We start from the raw sequence: 19,917 nt of genomic DNA on the forward strand, positions 1-19,917 counted from the left end.
ATAAGAATGAGAGATGAGCGTAGAGAATTCCAGCACAAAGAGGGAACATTGAGATAATGGGAACTTCTCACTTTAGAAGAGCATCAAACAATGTTTTATAAATTTTATACCTCACGTGCATCATTTTTCGATAACTGTGTCTCCGTTATTCATTTAGAATTTGTTGTGCACATATGAGAAATATCCTCACACACATATTGATTACACAATGAATGCAAAATCATTTTTCCATCATTGAAATGGTCCTGTTATCGTGTTACCAGGATACACGAACACCAGCTGGCTACCAAAAGACATGACCCACTATCACTATGTTCCATAATGCAGACAAACAAGGGCACAACCTTGACTAGAACAACACACACACATAGTAAGACACACAAGGACATTCTAGAGGAAAGGCATTCTAACCAGAAGTCCATCAATGAACGCATCAATTTAGATTCTATCTACCTTCCCTTGTAATAGAAAAACCGGAAATGACATCACTCAAGCAACCAAGACATGTAAATAGAGAGGTGGGACATACCACCAGCACTTCAGCAGAGACTCTCACCGATTATATCATCTAGTCGTGGTGCGAGCTAAATTGCATACATGTAAATTGTTATTTTTCATTAATTAGTGGAATTTGGGAGTTGTCTGTCACTCATGTTTTAACAGATTACGAGTTGTGGTGAGCTTTTCTGGGTGTGTGGTTTTAATTAACAGAGGGGATCGATATTGATGTCATAGCAGTTTGCGGACTTGTCGCATGGGACTTGGGCAGATTTTAACAGATTTGGGATACAAAAGGTCCCAGCAAATTCCAACATGTGGCAATTAGTGACCTAGATGTTCAAATAAAACCGGTGGGAAAATTCATTTAATTTTGTTAACTTGTAGTTGGTTAAATTAAAAGTGAGAGAAATGGCTTTGAACATTTCTAAAGAGCCTCTAAAATTTGCCAAGGAAATTTGGAAAGATAGAAGAAGGAATATTTTTAGAATTAGCAAATAGGTTGGAATTGGGTTTAACCAGAGACTAAATGAAAGCAGAAATTGTAATGGAGTTGGTCAAGCACTTTGGTGTGTCAGAGAAACAGCCAACTGCAGTAGAGTAAGAAAAACTTAACTTGCAAATATTGCAACTGGAGATAGAAGTGAAAGAAGGGACAGAAACAGAGGGAGAAAAAGGAGAAAGGGAAACAGAGGAAAGAGAGTGAGAAAATGTGAAACTTAGAATTTGGAAATTAGACAAGAATGTTAAATTAACAGGATAAAGATGAAGGGAGAACGTCAGGATGTATACAGCTATGTTAATATATTACCATATTTCGGTGAGAAAAATGTCAAAATCTGTTTTTATTTCATTTGAAAAAAAATTGCTTGGCAGATGCCGTGTCCAGTGAACTTGTGGGTAATGCTCGTTAGACTAAGCTGGTGGGCACAGCTCGTGAGATATGTGCAGCTTTGTCAGATGAGGTTTCAAGAGATTATGCAGATGTCAAACGAGCTACTTTGAATGGTTATACATTGGTACTAGAAGAATATAGTCAGAGGTTCCGAAACATAGAGTCGAAACCAGGTCAGACTTATGTTGCATTTGAAAGACGTAACCAGAGTGATTTTGATAGATGGGTGCTGGCCTTAAAAACGGATAAGACCAATGAGGCTCCAAGAGCGATTATTCTGCTGAAGGAGTTTAAAGACTCATTTCCAGAGAGAGTAAGAATTCATGTGAATGAACAGGAAGTTCAAGAAGTGAGAAGCGTGGAAAAAATGGCAGGTAAAACGGTGCATGAGATGAAATTTAGCTTCTGGGCGGATTTTCATCCAGTGAGGGATAAAAATTTGGAGAAGGGGAGATCCTACACTACTAAATGAACAGTCGAGCACACTGACAATAGTTTAGCACAGGTGAAAAAAGAAGCCCAAGGGGGTTGAAAGGCGGTGAAAGGCCTCAGGTGTTCTCACTATAAGGGAGTGGAGTACCTAAAAGTTCAGTGCATTGGTTAAAGACGTGAACTGGGAAAAAGGTGTTTTCACTGCAGTAAGCTGGGACAGACAGTGCTGGGCATTGAAGGGAGACACTTTGGGAAAAGATGTGGTAAAAGAGGCTAAGCCAGTGGCATTAGTGAAACTAGTAAAGGAGACTCCAAGTGGAGCCGAGGAGCTGTAGCAGAGTGAACAGCCGAGGCAGGAGCTAGGTATGGAGTTAGTACTTGATCTTTGTAAACAATTTGCCTCTGTGGATAAACTTTACTCAGAAAGGGCGGGGGATGGGGGGAAGGGGAAGGACAAGAAATTAAAATTTTATGAGATACGAGATCTGCTCTGTCTCGAATAGTTGAGAAGTGAGGCACCCGAAAAGCACAACAGATCAGGCAGTAACTGAAGAGCAGGACAATCGACATATCAGGCGTAAACCCATCTTCAGGAATTTGGCTTGTGGACAAGGGGGCTGAAAGATAAATAGGAGGGTAGGAGTTGTTCTGGCTGGAGGGTCAATGGGAAGGCTATAGGAAGATGTAGGTGGGAGTGAGAGTGATATGTCAGAGGGGAGGGTGGTGTCGATAGGTGGGAAGGAAGGTGGACAATTAAGACAGTTCAAGAGGGTGGTGATAATTTGAACGGTTGGATCTGGGATGAGGTTGGGGGAGGGGAGATTTGGAAATTGGTGAAGTCGATGTTGATGCTGTATTGTTTGAGGGGCCCAGCTGTCCTACCACCTATCCACTTCACCCTCCACTCCGACATATCACCACTACACCCCACCTGTATATATCTATCACCTTCCAAGCTATCTTCCACCCAGCTCTTCCCCACCTTCCTATTTATTTCTCAGCCCCCTTCCCCCTCCCATACCGCCCACTTCACTGGTGAAGAACTTGTGCCAGAAACGTCAACTCTCCTGCCTCCTTGATACTGCCTGACCTGCAACTCCACAGTTTTCAACTCGGATCTCCAGCATCTGCAGTCCTCACTTTCTCTCAGCCTCTAATAGTAAGTGATGGAAGTATTTTCACTCTTTCTGACATTGGACTCAAGTTCGTGATAATTTGTGGAATGGGGACAGAAATTAATGTTAGGGGACAGAAACATCAGGTTGGAGTGCAAAATCAAGATTAGGGAAGTAAAAGTGAGAGTGAGTGACAGTCTGTCAGTTCCAGGAATACACTTTATTCTTGGAAACGGTTTAGTAGGATCCAAGGTGGGAGAGACACCCCTTGTGGTGGAGAAATCAAATGAAAACTAGGGAACTGAGAAGTTAAAAGAAATATACCCAAAACATTTTCTACACTGTGTACTAACAAGATCCCACTATCATAAGTTACAGAGGGAAGGAAAACTAAAGAAAAAGACAAAGGAGTTGATGTTCAGTTAACTGACACGCTCTTTGATGTAATGGTGCAGGAAAATACCAAAACGTGGAGAGAAACAGAAGGTTATTTCTGAAGGGAAATGGGCCGAAGTGCACTAGATTGTGTTACCGATAGCAGACAGTGTGACAGGTAGCACACGAATTAACATCAGGTGGTCAACTCGGTGTCCGGAAGACTCAGGCTAAGGTACAGAAGCATTTCTAGTGGCTGGAATGCACGAGGACGTGGTTAATTTTTGTTGGACAAGTGATACATGCCAAATGGTAGGTAAGTCACAGGCAGTAATAAAGACAGCACCGTTGTTGCCAATTTCTGTATTCGAAGAACTTTTCACGTGGGTTATCATTAGTTGTGTAGCTCCCCTTTCCAAACTTAAAGTGGAATCCAATATTTGCTGACCATAATGTATGTGTCTCCCAGAATGCCAGAGGAAATTCCATTACGGAGTTTTAAAGCAAAACGGGAGGTGGAGGGGTTGGTACCTTTCTTTATTCGCTGTTGCCTTCCCAGAGAGATTCAGTCAGACCAAGGGTCTCATTTTACCACTCAGTTGTTTAAGGTCGTCACGGATAGCTTAGGCATACAGCACTTCAAATCAAGGGCGCCCCATCCTGAATCCCAGGGAGCATTGAAAAGTTAGCATCAGACACTGAAGACCATGTTAACATCGTACTGTCAGGATTGGCCAAATGATTGGGATAAAGGTGTCCCATTAAAATGCTTATCGTCGAAGATGCCCCAAATAAATCTACTCGGTTTACTTCCTTTGAGTTAATATTCGTACATGAAGTGAGAGGTCCTTTCAAAATTTATTAAATATAAATTGACAGGACCAAAGTTGGAGATCTCACACTTGGATAATGTATGTGAGGTGAGCGAGAGATTAAGTGGAGTAGGTCAGTTAGCTCAACAGCACCTGAAGTGGTCACGGCATAGAGTAAAGCAGGTGGGGATGACGTATTAGTATTGCCAGCAGTGGTAGGAAATCCTTTCAAAGCCAGGTTTAGTGGCCCCTTTCAAATTAAAAAAATGTTGAATCAATTAAACTATCTGGTAAAGATACCAGGTATGACAAAAGCGTTATCGAGTATGTCATGTGAATGAATAATTCTCCAGCCACATTTCAGACTCAGGAACAGAGTTGTGACCAGATGAACAAATTGTGCAGCTTATCTGTATGATGTAGTGATCTTTCGCAAGTGATTGAAAGCTCGCATGTTACAGTTGGCAGGACATGTTGAACGATTACAAGAATCAAACTTGGTAATAAACTTAAATAAAACTGAATTCGCGAAGGCAGAGATGATGTTCATTACAGTGGACATGGAAGGTTGATCCCATGGAAAAGAAAGACGAAGGGCTTGAGGAATTTCCACGACCACCCTCGAAGAAAGAGGTGCTTCAGTTTTTCGAACGGAATGGATTCTATCGGAAGTTCGTTCCAATCTTCAGCAGCATATTGGCAGCACTGCTGGATTTATTAACGAAGAACACAGAATTGTGGTGGACAGAACAATGCCAGGAGGCATTTGAAAATTTTAAAGCAGGTTTAATCACTGCACTAGTTTTATTGCACCAAATATTTTGAAACAATTTGTAAATTGTGTCTGATCCTCGGGATATAGGGGTTGGAGATGTATTGATACAGAAAGATGATGGTGGGATTGAATGACCAATTGGCTACTTGTCGAAAAAGCTCAATATCCACCAGAAATAAATACGACATCCCCATTATTGAGAAAGAATGATTGAGTTTCGTACTGGCCTGATAGTATTTTAATGTTTACATGACAAATTGTCGGAGACAGTTGTGGGCAACAATGACAATCCTCTCGCATTTTTGGGATATTTAAAGACCAAAATATGAGACTATTTCATTGGAGTCTTATGTTACCGACTTTAAACTAACCAAATGGATATGCTGTGGATCGTAAAAATGTTATAGCACACGCGTCATCATGAATTTAAAGGAAGAAGTTTAGATAAGATTTGACTTATTCCAGTGTTATATATGTGTGCAGAATTAATATGAATGGTATAACTGAGGGTAATACTTTGTATTTCACAAAAATGGGATTAAGAATTAGGGGAAAAGAAATGAAGCCATCTTTTCATTCTGATGGTTCATGTTTTTTTTTTCCTGAAGGGGGGAGACATTATGAAGGCGAATGCAGGTCTAGTCACTTTAAGACAGAACGTGTCTTGCTGAATAGAAAGTACAGCGACAGATGCCTGCTAAAGGTCAGACTGTTCCAAATGTAACAATTTGCTGGAAAATTGATACCTGAGTTTTGTTTGCTGTTTTGACAGCAATTCAAATGCAATCCAGGAGTTTAAATAACGCTCAGGATACCAGAAGCCAACATAATTTGAATATTATTCTTTGGATATCTGGAAAGCAATCAAATTATGAAAATTATTGTATCATGGGGAGTATATAAACCCAGCATTTTCAACACTAGAGGGAGAGCCGCTGCCATCCAACAGCAGTGCAACTCTGTAGAGCAGAAGTGCTAACTGGCCATCTCAAACACATTCTATCAAAGATACATGTTCATGTCAAACCAACTTGCAATAAACAGAACACGACCCAGGGAGATCACAGCTGGAAGAGTGAAAACAGCGGGGAAGATAAAAAATGTGTGGTCTTGAGATTGTAAAATTTATTATGTGGGTTGTTGGAACAGCATATTTTTACAGAGTCGGAGTCAGATAGTAAGTAGTTAAGAAAAGAGGGTCTTGTATTTGTGAATAGGTGTTGTTTAGTGTTCACTATTAAAGTTAAGAAACTAACTTGTTATTTTTGTTTAAATAGTGGAATGTAGGAGAACTGTGTCGCACATATTTTAACAGATTACAAGGTGAGGTGAGATTTTCTGGGTATTTGGTTTTAATTAATAGGGGGGTTCGACTCTACCTTGTAAATGTCCATCCACGCCATCCGTATTTCCCTGCAGATGGCCCATATCCTTCTAGTCTTTTCCTATCTACATATTTATCCAAATGCGTTTGAAATGTTGTTGATGTACCCCCTCAACAACATCTGCTGGCAGCTCAGCCACGTACCATCCCTCTGTGTGAAGAAATGGCCCCTTGTTTCCCTTTTATTACTTCCCCTCTAACCTTAAACGGATCCCCTCTAGTCCTCGATTCTCTACACAATGGAAAAATATTGAGAGCATTAACCCTATCTATACCCTTCATGCTCTATAAGGTCCCCCCTCAGACTCCTACACGCTAAAGAATATGTCCTACCTCTCCCTTTCACTCAGTCCATTGAGTCCTGGCAACGTCCTTGTTGATTTCCTCTGCAATCTTTCTAATTTAATAACATCCTCCCTATAGCAAGGTGACAAAACTGAACACAATACTCCAAGTGTGACCTTAACAAAGTCCTGTGTAACTGCAACATAACTTCCCAACTTCTCTACTCAATGACCTGAATGAAGAAGGCCAGTGTGCCAAAAGCCTTCTTCCCTGCCCTGTCTAACTATGACCCCACTCTTACAGAACCATGCACGTGAACGCCAAGGTGTTTCTGCCCACTGCCAACCTTAAGGCCCTCTCATTCACCATGAAACTCCTACCTTGATTTGAGTTTCCAAAATGCAAGACATCATGCACCTATATTAAATTCCATTGCTATTTCTCGGCTCACTTCCCCACCTGATACAGGTCCTGCTGCAATTTCTGATAAAATTCCTCACTGATCACGCTCCCACTTATGTTAATATCATTTGCAATCATACTAATCATGCCTTGTACATTCTGAACCAAATCATAGATAACAAACAGCAATGGACCCATTGCTTCCTACCATCAAGCCAACTGTGTATCCAATTGGCCAGTTTCCTCAGCATTCCACGCGATGTCACCTTCCTGAGCAGCCTGCCATGTGAAAAATTATCAAAGGCCTTACTGAAATCCATAGAGACTACGTTTACCACTCTACCCGTGTCAGCCTTTTGGTCACTTCAAAAAAGAAACCTGCCAAATTTGGGAATCATGATCTCCCACTCACAAGTTTTGACCGGTCCGAATCAAACCCTGTGTAAGTAATGGGTGCAGTAAATGGTAGGCTGTCCTTCATTGTAAAGTGATTCGAGTACAAAAGTAAAGTCATCTTCCTGCTGTTGTAGAGCCTTGCTGAGAGAGCATTTAGGGCACTCTCTACAGAGTTGATCTCCTTTGTAAGGAATGATCTCCTTACCACAGACACGGGTGATGGTAACATGAGGATAGAGTGAAGAAGCTGAGTGTTTACTCTGTGGAGCTGTGGGAGACAAGGAAATATTAACGCTCAAACACGAGGGGTGGCAACAATGTCTCTTTTATTTATTAAAGAGACATTGATAGGGAGAGAAATTCCATACTTTACCCAGGATTGATTGGTTTGATTTATTGTCACGTGTAGCTCAGTACAGGGAAACACTTTATTTATGAGCAGTGGAGGCAGGTCATAGTAAGCATGGCCAGACAGATCATAGGGTGGAAATAGGCTTGGACAGAGTAAGGCATACAGGTTACACTGCACAAGACAAGCACTCGACAAGATCAACATGAACAAGATCAGCATTATTTGAACTTAGAGAGTCCATTCATCAATCTAACGTGACTTTCCTAATGGTTTATACGTCTAAATTAACTCTCCACATGATATTGGGTAGGCGGCGTGTGAACCCATACTGAACGTCATGTTGTTCACAATCCCCAACAGCAGCCACAATACCTTTCATCTGAAAAAGGTAGCCATTCCCACCAGCTTTCCCCCCACCCCCCCACCCCCCCACCACATCGAGAACACCAAGCTGGCTTCTCGGAGATGAAAGATGCCTTCTTGAGACTTCACACAAGACATATGGCTTCTCTCCTCACCGAGAGAAAACCACGTTAAAGTCCCACGTGTGTATAATGAGCAAGGGAGCCACGAGGAACAACATGGAGCAGTCTGTCTGTGTAGCCTCTGCTCCACTTGTTCATCATGTTAGAGCATCAATTAGGAGACAGTGAGGATTGACCATGCTGGAGATCGGAGTAGAGTGTCGATTGCTGGAAAAGCACAGCAGGTCAGGCAGCATCCGAGGAACAGGAGAATCGACGTTTCGGGCATAAGTAGTTCATCAGGAATCAGCATCAACTACCTCATTCTATCTATGTGTAAGTGCGTTGAGGAGGGAATGACCTCGTACTGTTCCTGCCTAAGTGACTCAATGGGATGAATGGCCTCCCCTTGTTCCTGTGGAATTGACGCAAGGGGCTGAATGGCCTCATCCTGTTGCCGTGTAAGTGGCTGAAGGGACTGACTAGCTTCTTCCTCATCCGATTGGACAGGGCTAAGGGCCGGATTGGGTTATCATGGTTCCTGTTTGACAGCTCGATGTGCTGACTAGTCTGATGACGCTGCAACTTTAAGAAGTCATTTTGTCCTCCTTTATTTAAAGAGAGAGATTGAACGATCATTACCAAGCTGGCTCGTTAAGACACTTGAGTAAACAGCTAGCAAGGCCTTACGTTAATTTTAATGCAGCCTGAATGATTGTGGCTGGCTCTCACAAATTAGGATCTTTGAGTATTGGTTTCTCAACAACATCAGAAACTATTGGAGTCTCCACAGAGATGGAAGCTTCAATGGATGTCTCCTGGCTGCTCCTCTGTCTGAAATTTCTCTTGATGCTGTTTTTAAATCATGGATTGGAAAAATATTTGTGACAATCTGTGTCTGAATATTTCTTTTTGCCAAGGGCTGTGTTTATGGGATTTCTCTCTGTTGTGACAGTTCATCAGTAATAGTTCCGAGATCTATTATTCTGTTAACTTGTCCAGTAGAATTACGTTAATCTAAATTCCTCTTTCTTTGATTTCATTTTATCTTTCGTGTTTAAGTAGATGATGTTTTGCTTCACACCGAGTGGTTTGACCAGTCACATTGCATCTGGAACAGACAATTTACAATTTATTTAAAATAAGAAAACATTAGAATCTACGCTACCGCCTTCAAATATTTTCGAGGGGCTCTGGTGTGGCCCATCACACTAGACTCGTTTTCTTCCTGAGTAATAGGCTGGAGGCACTGAATGGGCTGTCTCTGTTCTTCTCCAATAATGTCAATGGGCTGAATGCTTACTCAAATTCCTGTGAAACCAGCATGAGGTGCTGAATGAATTCTTGCTTTACTATGGCAATGTGCAGTGTGAGGCAGTGATGTTACATGAATGTTATGGAATCTTTAACAGCACAAGCCCCAATGGAGTCTGGATCTTGCTGCACATGGACACAGGCCAATTCAGGAGCTGATGCGGGACAAAATGTTCTGAGCATTGTGGAATCTTTGGTGACCATCCCCACTTCTGATCTTATGGTGGGGAGGGTGGGGGCTGGGAGACTCTGATCAAGCAGCTGAAGCTGTTTGTGAAGATGAAGCTACCATGAGCATCTCCCACAAAGGTTACCCAGGACGGAGATGATGAACGTCTTCCTTTGTGCCATGTTTGACACCAAACACTGGAGGGTTTATTCTGATTCCCATTAAGACCAGATCGTGATGTCAACAGAAGTCAACCATTGCCTTGATATCGGGGCCAGTCATTTTTACCTGAACCCTTGTGACAACCTCTTTTGTTCACATCAATAGGCCAATGATATTGGAGCAGCAAGTGTTTTCTTCAAACAGGAGGTATTGAATGTCAGGGTTTCTCTTCTCTAGAGTGTTGGGAGAGCCAGATGGCTGAAAGTATTTGAAGAGGAGGTCGATGGATATTGACCTGTCAGAGAGTTGAGGGCTATGAAGAATTGGGTATAAAAGATGATTTGAGACCAAGAACAGATCAGTCATGATCGTAGTAAAGGGCAAGGCAGGCTTAGGGAGTGAACGACCAGCCTCTGTTTCTGATGTTCTCACATTCTGTTATTGGAAAGGTAGTGGGTGTTATTTTCATTAATGTTCTGTTATTGAATATTGCCGTCAGGGAGAACAGAGGATTTTGTGAGCCATCGCTGGGTGAGGTATGTGGACTGTATTCACAGTGAATCTGGGTCTACAACATGACCAACAAATGGAGCACAAGTTGCAGAGAGGGGAATCTCTGTAAATAGAGATGTGGGGCCTGTTTCATACCCAGCCTGGTCTTTCCAATTACATTTCCCAAATCACCTTAAATAATGTGGAACAGTACTGAGGGGCTGAATGGTCACCTCTATTTCTGTACACCAGGTTATAGCAGTAAGTGGCTTCCAACTGTTCCTGTCTAGCAGGTTTGAGGGGCTGAATGGAACACAGAAGCATGGGACTGAGGAGCAGGAATGGGTCATTAGATACTTTGAGCCTTCTCCACCAGGCACTAAGATTGTGGCTGATCAGGTTGTGGTCTCAGCCCCACTTTCCTGTCTGTACCCTATTATCCGTGACTCACTTCTCTGTGAAATCTTTAACTTACTCAGTTTTGAATCAATGTGAACATAGAGGCACAATAAATTTCCAGTTAAGAGAATTCTGACTTCAAAGGTCCTTTCAGAATTTTTCATCATCCCTCTTATAGAATCAAAGAGTCATGCAGCGTGGAAACAGACCCGTTAGTCCAATCTGTTCACTCCTATCAGATATTAAATCTGATCCAGTCCCATTTGCCAGCAATTGGTCAATATCCCTCCTCTTTCAGATAATTTTTAAATGTGCGATTTTAACCGACATCACCACTTCCTCTGACAGCACTTTCCGTACACGCATCATTCTCTGTGTGAAACATTTATCGTCAGGTCCATATTAAAGCATTTGCCCTCTCGCTTTCAGCCTATGCCCTCTTGTTCTGGGCTCCCCAGTCCTGGGGAGCAGAACGTGGCTGATCAGAATAGCCATGCTCCTGATTATTTTATAAACCATTATAATGTCACCCCTCAACCTCTGACATTCCAGGGGGAAACAGCTCGACCTAATCAACTCTAAAACTCAAACCCTTCAGTCCTGGAAGATCCGTGTAAATCTTTTCAGGTTTCTTAAAGTGGCATCACCGACATCCTGTAGTGATGCAACATGCCACCACAACTCCTATACTCAACTTTCTGACTGATTCAGGCAAATGTGCCAATTGTGTTCAGCACCACTCTGTCCAGCTGCGACTCCACTTTCAAGGAACAATGTACCTACAGCCCTAGGTCCCTTTGTTCCACAACATCCCCCAGGACCTTACTATTAAATGCATAACTTCTACCCTGATTTGCCTTCCCAAAATGCAAAATGTATTTATCTAAATTAAACTTCATCTGTCACTCCTTGCCCCTGTGTCCCATCTAATTGTGGTCTCGTTGTACTCTGAGATAATCTACTACACCACTTTTCTGATTTCATCTGCAAACGTACTCAGAATGTCCCCATTATTCACGTCCAAATCCTTGATATAACTGATGAATGCAGTGAACTCAGTACGGATTCTTGCAGAACACTGCTGGTCACAAGCTTCCAGTCTGAAAAATAGCCCATTTATCTTCAAGCCAACTGTGACCAGCTTCCGCTGTATCCCATGAGATCTAATCGTATTAATCGGTCTACCAATCAGAATGTTATGAACACCTTGCTGAAGTCCATATAGACAATGTCTATCAAACTGGCTTCATCAAACTTCTTTGTTCCCTCTTCAAAAACTCAACCAAATTAATGAGACATGATTTCCCATTCAGAAAGACACGTTGTCTACTTCGATCAGTCCTCACAGTCCCAAATGTATGTAAATGCTTTACCTCAGAATCCCCTCCAACAACTTACCCACCACCGACATCAGGTTCACCGGTCTATAGTTCCCCGGCTTTTTGGGTCACTGTTTCCTTTTCTAGTCCCACTACTCCACTGCTCACAACAAATATTAAATATAACCAGGTCTGTGATATGGCCGATGGTATCGGTCTCAGATTTGGTCTGCGTCAGTTTTAGGAACAAGTCAGGCTAGTTTCTTTAATCAGCTGAAATAGCACGTTTATGGTCCAGAGCAATGTTACTCCAACTATGATGGAAAGATGAATGGCACACGGTTTGGATATTGTAATTAAAGAATCGATATTTCCCTTTCTAAAAACACTGGCGCGTGCACACACAAACACACACTCACACAGACAACCCGGTGAACAAAATCTCTGCAATTTGAAGTTGAAAGAACTTTGTCCAGATATTAGTGTAACTCATGATAAAAGGAAAAATTGAGAGATTATCCAAACTGTTATTCTGCTTCTGAAGATATACTACTCACACAAGCTGCGAGCAATTGGATTTCATCCTGGAGCAGTTGGATTTTGCTGAATTCCCTTTGCATTCGGCAGTGAGGAGATTCCAATGAATTCTGGTCAGGGATTTCCCAAAGAGTAGCACGTTGGCTCCGTGGTTTGCGCTGCTGCCTAACAGCACCAGGGACTTGGTTTCAATTCCAGCTTTGGGTTACTATCTGTGTGGAGTTTGCATATTCTCCCCCGATCTGCATGATCTTCTAATCGGTGTTCTAGTTTCCTCCCGCGGTGATGATTGTTCATGCTAAATTGTCCATAGTATTCAGGGATATCTAGGTTTGTTACATTAGTCAGTGATAAATGTAAGGGAAGGTTACTCTTTGGATGGTTGGTTTGGGCTGAAGGGTCTGTTTCCACACTGCATGGATTCTATAAAAATGGTAACGATGCCTGTAGATTTTCTTTTGTTTTCGCTCGCACACATTGCCGTGATGAGCAATAATGAGGGAGCGAGAGTGCAATAGGCCGTTCCTTTTAGGGCAGATTGCATTTTCTCCCTTTCTGAGTTGAGTTATACAACAATGTCATCCTCTCCCAAACTGGACCATGTGAGGTCTCCTTGTACATTGTTCAAACTATATCTCCATCACATTCCCTGTTCCATGTAGGTGCATCAATGCTGCTGTCATACACAGAGCCATACCCCTAGCAGAAAATGGTCTCAGTTGATTTAAAGATGAGTTTACATATCCCTGCGTCATTAAAAAAATAAAATGTTTAATGTATTCAGAATACCTGTGTTAAAATGAATGCATTTTTTAACAAAAAAAGAAATTGCTGGAAAAGCTCGTCAGGTCTTTCCGCTTCCTAATGCCTTTTACATGTTGTAGTCGTACCAGTGTCCACCACTTCCTCTGACAGCTCATTCCATACGCACACCACCCTCAGCGTAAAAAGGTGCCCCTTTGGCCTCTTCAAAATCTTTCCCCTCTCACTTTCAACGAATGCCTTCTAGTTTTGGACGCCCCTAACCTGGGGAAAAACCCTGACTACTCACTCTATCCATGACCACTCAGATTTTATAAAGCGCTACTGTGGCGAAATGTGACTCCAATCAACACGAATTACTGTACTTTCAGTCATCCCGGGCCCAAATTCTGAAATTCAATACTGACACCTCTTCTTTCTCTATCAGGTCACAATTCTAAATCCATTTTAATCAATTTGTTCAGATGTGTTATGAAACACTTCCGTGGGATTTACACCGAGAACTTTGTGCCCGCAGGTAGAGACACGAGCACAACTCGACAATACCCATAAAGCTGTAACAATATTCTCCTGTGTGTTTGCTCATCAGACTGTCCTGACATGCTGGGACATACCTCTGCAACAATCAGGACTTTAATTCAGACCTTCTAATACAGAGCTAGTAACACTACCACACAAGTTCAGGAATTGGAATCAAATCGAGAGCTCTGGCTCAGAGAGAGGGACACTACCCACCACGCTACCATACCCAGACTTTGGATCATATTTTAAGTACCAGCTTTCAGCTCAGTGTGGATTTATTATAAGCAGTCCGTCATTACTGAACGACACAAAACACGTTGTATTGTTAAACAAGTGCAATACATTTGTCTCAACTGTAGGATGTCGAGTCCATGTGCTGTGCCATCGAAATTAACTATGAACATCTTTAATTGCTATTGTCTGTAGTCTGCAATATTAGGGAAAGAAATCCTGCAGACATACTCTGCACAATGAAGAGTCTCAAATAGATATTTATTACTGAACACCAGAGACGGAGAAAGAGCATAATTTCTGGCCCCAAAGCACTGACCAGTATAACCCACTAATAACGTGTGTGACTGCCCTCTTCCTAAAACCATGAAATGATACCAGGCCGCTGATTTCTGTCCAGCCCCTCCTCCCCATTGACTGTGTCTGTAATCAGTCCCTCCTCCCCCTAACCACACAAAGCAACCCAAGTCGAAGTCAGAGAGTGGTGGTAGATGGTAAATATTCAGCATGGAGTCCAGTTACAAGTGGAGTTCCGCAGGGATCAGTTCTGGGTCCTCTGCTGTTTGTAATTTTTATTAATGACTTAGAGGAGGGAGTCGAAGGGTGGGTCAGTAAATTTGCAGATGATACAAAGATAGGTGGAGTTGTGGACAGTGAGGAGGGCTGTTGTCGGCTGCAGAGGGACTTAGATATGATGCAGAGCTGGGCTGAGGAGTGGCAGATGGAGTTCAACCCTGCCAAGTGTGAGGTTGTCCATTTTGGAAGAACAAATAAGAATGCGGAATACAGGGTTAATGGTAGGGTTCTTGGTCAGGTGGAGGAACAGAGGGATCTTGGGGTCTATGTAGATAGATCTTTGAAGGTTGCCACTCAGGTGGATAGAGTTTGTAAGAAGGCCTATGGAGTATTATCGTTCATTAGCAGAGGGATTGAATTCAAGAGTCGTGAGGTGATGTTGCAGCTGTACAGGACTTTGGTTAGGCCACATTTGGAGTACTGTGTGTAGTTCTGGTCGCCTCACTTTAGGAAAGATGTGGAAGCTTTGGAGAGGGTGCAGAGAAGATTTACCAGGATGTTGCCTGGAATGGAGAGTAGGTCGTACGAGGATAGGTTGAGAGTTCTCGGCCTTTTCTCGTTGGAACGGCGAAGGATGAGGGGTGACTTGATAGAGGTTTATAAGATGATCAGAGGAATAGATAGAGTAGACAGTCAGAAACTTTTTCCCCGGGTACAACAGAGTGTTACAAGGGGACATAAATTTAAGGTGAAGGGTGGAAGGTATAGGGGAGATGTCAGGGGTGGGTTCTTTACCCAGAGAGTGGTGGGGGCATGGAATGCGCTGCCCGAGGGAGTGGTAGAGTCAGATTCATTGGCGACCTTTAAGCGGCATTTGGATAGGTACATGGATGGGTGCTTAATCTAGGATAGAGGTTCGGCACAACATCGTGGGCCGAAGGGCCTGTTCTGTGCTGTATTGTTCTATGTTCTATATTCTAAGTTCAGGGTCTTTGTGAAAATCAAGGCCGGAATGCGCAGACCTCCTGTGGAGGGGGAGGGAATTTTAAAATTAAACGGGGAAGGTGAGGAGGGGGTAAAATCACTCACTGGGCTGAGGAGTGGCAGATGAAGTTTAGTTTGGATTAATGCGAGGCATTGAATTTGGTAAATCAAACAAGAACAGGACCTACACAATTAAAAGCTGGGCCTTTGGCTGTGCTGTAGCACAGAAACCTAGGCCGTCAGGTTTAATTCTTTAAAATTTGCATCTCATACAGATTGTGTGGTTAAGAAGGTGTTTAACACACTTGTCTTCATTGAACAGATCTTTGAGTATCGGAATAGGGACGTCATGTTGAGGTTGTACAGGACATTGGTGGGACCTCTTCTGGAATACTGTGTCCAGTCTGGTCATCCTCCCCGCTCATTCCATAAGCACACCACCCTCTGTGTGAATAAGCTATCCCTTAGTTGACTATGAAATTTTCTCCTCTCACCTTAAACATATACCCTCTAGTTTTGGACTCCTCGTACCCTTAGAAAATACCTTGACTATTCAATTTGATATTATTGAGCTTGATATTATAACGCTGGAGAGGATTGAGCAGAAATTAACCTGGATGTTGCTGGGAAAGGAGGGATTGAGTGATAAGGGGAGGCTGGGTAGGCTGGGACTTTTTTCACTGGAGAGTATGAGATTAAGTGGTAACTTTACAGAGGTTTATCAAATAATGAGGGGCACAGATAAGCTGGAGGGCTGATGCCTTTTCCCTAGTGTTGGGGATTCAAAACTGAGGGATATTTTAAGGTGCGAAGATTAAAAATTTACAAAAGTTATGAGAGGTAATTATTTTAGACAGAAGCTGGCTTGTGTGTGGAATGAACTTCCAGAGGAGGTGGTGAAAGCAGGGACAGTTACGACCTTTAAAGGATATTTAGATTAGTACATGGATAAGACATCAGTTTGGATGGTGCTGTGAGCAGCTGACCTCTCCCTCCCCCTCTCTGAATGAATCCCTCTTGGTTTTCACCCTCTGCCAATGCCTCTGCAGTGGCGTGTGGAGCGCAGCAAAGTGTGGAATTGCATCACTTTAAGCACGACAGAGACAGCCAGTCCTGCCCCACACAGAGACACACAGATACACACACAGCAATTGTTAGGACACAGCATTGAGCTCATCTGGTAATTTAAAGTAAACATAAAGAAATGGTTAATTTGCCTCGTGAACTGTTAAAGTATGAGTGACAGAGAACTCCCAAATTCCACCGTTTAAATAAACTCATCAATTTATTTTTTTAACTCTGAAACTGAACATTTTACATCAAGTATTAACAAATCTGAGACCGCCTTTCTTTTAACTGCTTATTCCCCATTTCCAACTCGATAACGATATACTTTTTCAATAAGCTGCTTATTAAAATTACATCAACTTAATTTCAAAAACCACACAGCAACTGTTGTTTTTATCTCTCTTCTGTGAGAATGTCTCCCTGGGTCATTTTCTGTCTTTTTACTGTGGATATGTTTCATATGAAAAGGTACCTTTGATAGAGAGTGATTACTAATCTCTTGGATCTGTGTTGATGGCATTTCATCTGTCTGAAATATTCAAAATGCCTGCATTCTTAATATCCACAACATCAGATTATCTCATTGGTTCGATTTTCGAAAAACAATGCATTCAAAATTGATTTAGTTTTATATCCTGGGGCGTAAATTAAACTGATTAGGAAAATTCGAATTGTTGTCCAAAGAGCAACCAACTCAGGGATCTATTTCAAAGCCAAATGTGACATATTTTCAGTTGTCCTTGACACTCTGGGTCTGCCATCCTCTCATAGCACAGGAGTTTGTATGTTCTCCTTTCAGAACAGCAGTCTCTCTCTCTTAAAGGTACAGTACACACTTTCAACTTCAAAACACTAATACTCTGATGTCAATGAAGATAGGTGGAGCTTATCAAGATTTTTTTTACTCTCTGTGGTTTGTCAATATGGCATCCACTCCGTTTCAAGTGTGGCAGGATTTCAGCTGTTTCTTGGGGACTGTGCCACGACAATCTTAATGTTTGTAGATGGCACCAAAACTGGAAGAACTGTAAAGTCTTTGGAGGATAGTGTGGAACTCTAACAGGACAGTGACACGTTGGTGTCGTGTTGAGATGTAAAGCAGATGGGGATCAATGCAGAGCAGTGTGAGGTATTCTACTGTAGTAGGAAGGACAATGAAAGGCAGTTTAACACAGGCCGCACCGTTATAAAGGGGGTGCAGGAAAAGACAGCGCACCGTGTGCATTAGCACAGATTATTGAAGATGTCAGGACAAGTGAGGAGAGCAGTAACTGTCACAGATTAGGTTCAGAATCTGAGCTGTTTACAGGGGGAGGTGTAGGAGGGACTTTCTATTCTCCCTTCCTGGGAGGTGGTGGTGACGATGTGTTGTGAGCCCACCCTCTTGCCCACCGAGACCGTGGGGATTCCATTTGTACCAGCTTGGCACAAAATAGAGATGGTATCAGGGCCACGGCTTCTCAGTCGTGCCGGGGAGAAACGGAGCTGCCAGTGGGTTTAAAATGAGAATTGCCCTTCACTGAACATTGCTCCTTACTCCGTCGGTGGGACGTGGATGTTTCAGAATCTCCACACGAGGCATCCCGGTCCTCTTTCCATGTACCAGGGTCATGCCCACATGGCGGGGAGGAGGTGAGGAAAAGGATATCGGGCACTCCACCACCCGGCTTGGCACCTTCTGTCCTATTCCAGGCTGTTTCTACTGGAATGGGATAAATGGAGGGAAGGGAATGAGGGTGGTAGGGGGTGGCCTTGCTGTTAGTGGTGCAGGTGGGGCGGGGGACATGGTGAGGTGTCCGGATGAAGTTAGTCCACAGTGTTGTATCCATGCAGTGCTATTGTTGTGGAGAGGTAAAGTGCATGGGGACAGGGGCAGAGAGAAAGAGAGAGAGAGAGAGAGAGAGAGAGAGACAGACAGACAGACAGACAGAGAGACAGAGTGAAGGTGCCGCATGCAGCAATGAGAGAGGTGGAGCATGAGCCTTGTTCTGGGTCGGTGCTATCACAAATATACAGTGACTGTGAAGGAGCAGAGAGAATATGGTGAGCCTTATCCTGACAGAGTGGGGATGCTTGTCCTGAATTGCTGGACATTTCTTCAGACTGCAGATACTGCTCTGAGCTGGGTGGAGAGCTCACACCATGCTCGGTGGGTCTGGTGCTGTGTACTGCTCTGGGAAGAGCATGGCTCCTCTCTGTACTAGCCCATCCACCAGGACTTCCGTGCTCCTATCGACCAACCGTGGTGTAATTTCCCCTTAGCTGCCATGCTCAGGATAAACTGTGCAGGGCAGGTCCAAACTGAGAAAGTTCAACCATGCGTCCATTGGATCACAAGCGCCAGGGATCACGGAATATCCAGGGACATCTGGGCGATGGTGATTACCAACCGCCATGATGGGTGGGAGAATCTGGCTGGTATTGCATGAGAGGGACACCATGGGGTGGGATGGGTAGTTAATGAGGTGAGTTCGATAAGATAACACCAGGAAACTTGCTCAGACTCGTACAATCCCTCTGTCACACTCAATACAAATGGCACTGAGGCAAACTATTGTTAGATTTTGCCCAGTGAGTCATAGATTCTGTTGAAACCACTCCCATTTACAAAGCTGTAGATGCTCATCCAAAACTCTCCATCATCTGACCCCACATCAATATCCCTTTTTTCCATCTTTCCTGGGAAGACAGGCTCATGTTACAGGATGTTATCGAAGTGTCTACGTTTCATCATTCTGAGACCTGGGAACACATCCTTCCATGATACTGTCTCTCAGTCTCCCCCCTCTCTGTCAATACCCCAAACTCCTCCCATGTGGTGATATTTAAACTGATTCCACTGCCATCTGACTCTGGCATGTGATGTTTACACCCACAGCACCCCCTTGTCAGGACACAATAGAGATATGGAGCTGGAAATGGATGGGAGATGCACATCTTGTCACTCTCAGCATGAGCTGCAAGTTTCCTCACGCTGGGCAGTGATTTAACACGGTGTTACTGAGCAATGCATTGGGGTGGCGTACTCAGTCCGACATGCTGGGAGGGTAGATTAAATTAGATTACTTACAAGTGTGGAAACAGATCCTTCGGACCAACAAGTACACACCGACCAGCCGAAGCACAGCCCAAACAAACCCATTCCCCTACATTTACCCCTTCACCTAATACTACGGGCAATTTAGCATGGCCAATTCACCGAACCTGCACATTTTGTTTTGGACTGTGGGAGGAAACCTGAGCACTCGGAAGAAACC

Source organism: Chiloscyllium punctatum, chromosome 33 (genome assembly GCF_047496795.1).
Source record: "Chiloscyllium punctatum isolate Juve2018m chromosome 33, sChiPun1.3, whole genome shotgun sequence".
NCBI classification, from domain to species: Eukaryota; Metazoa; Chordata; class Chondrichthyes; order Orectolobiformes; family Hemiscylliidae; genus Chiloscyllium; species Chiloscyllium punctatum.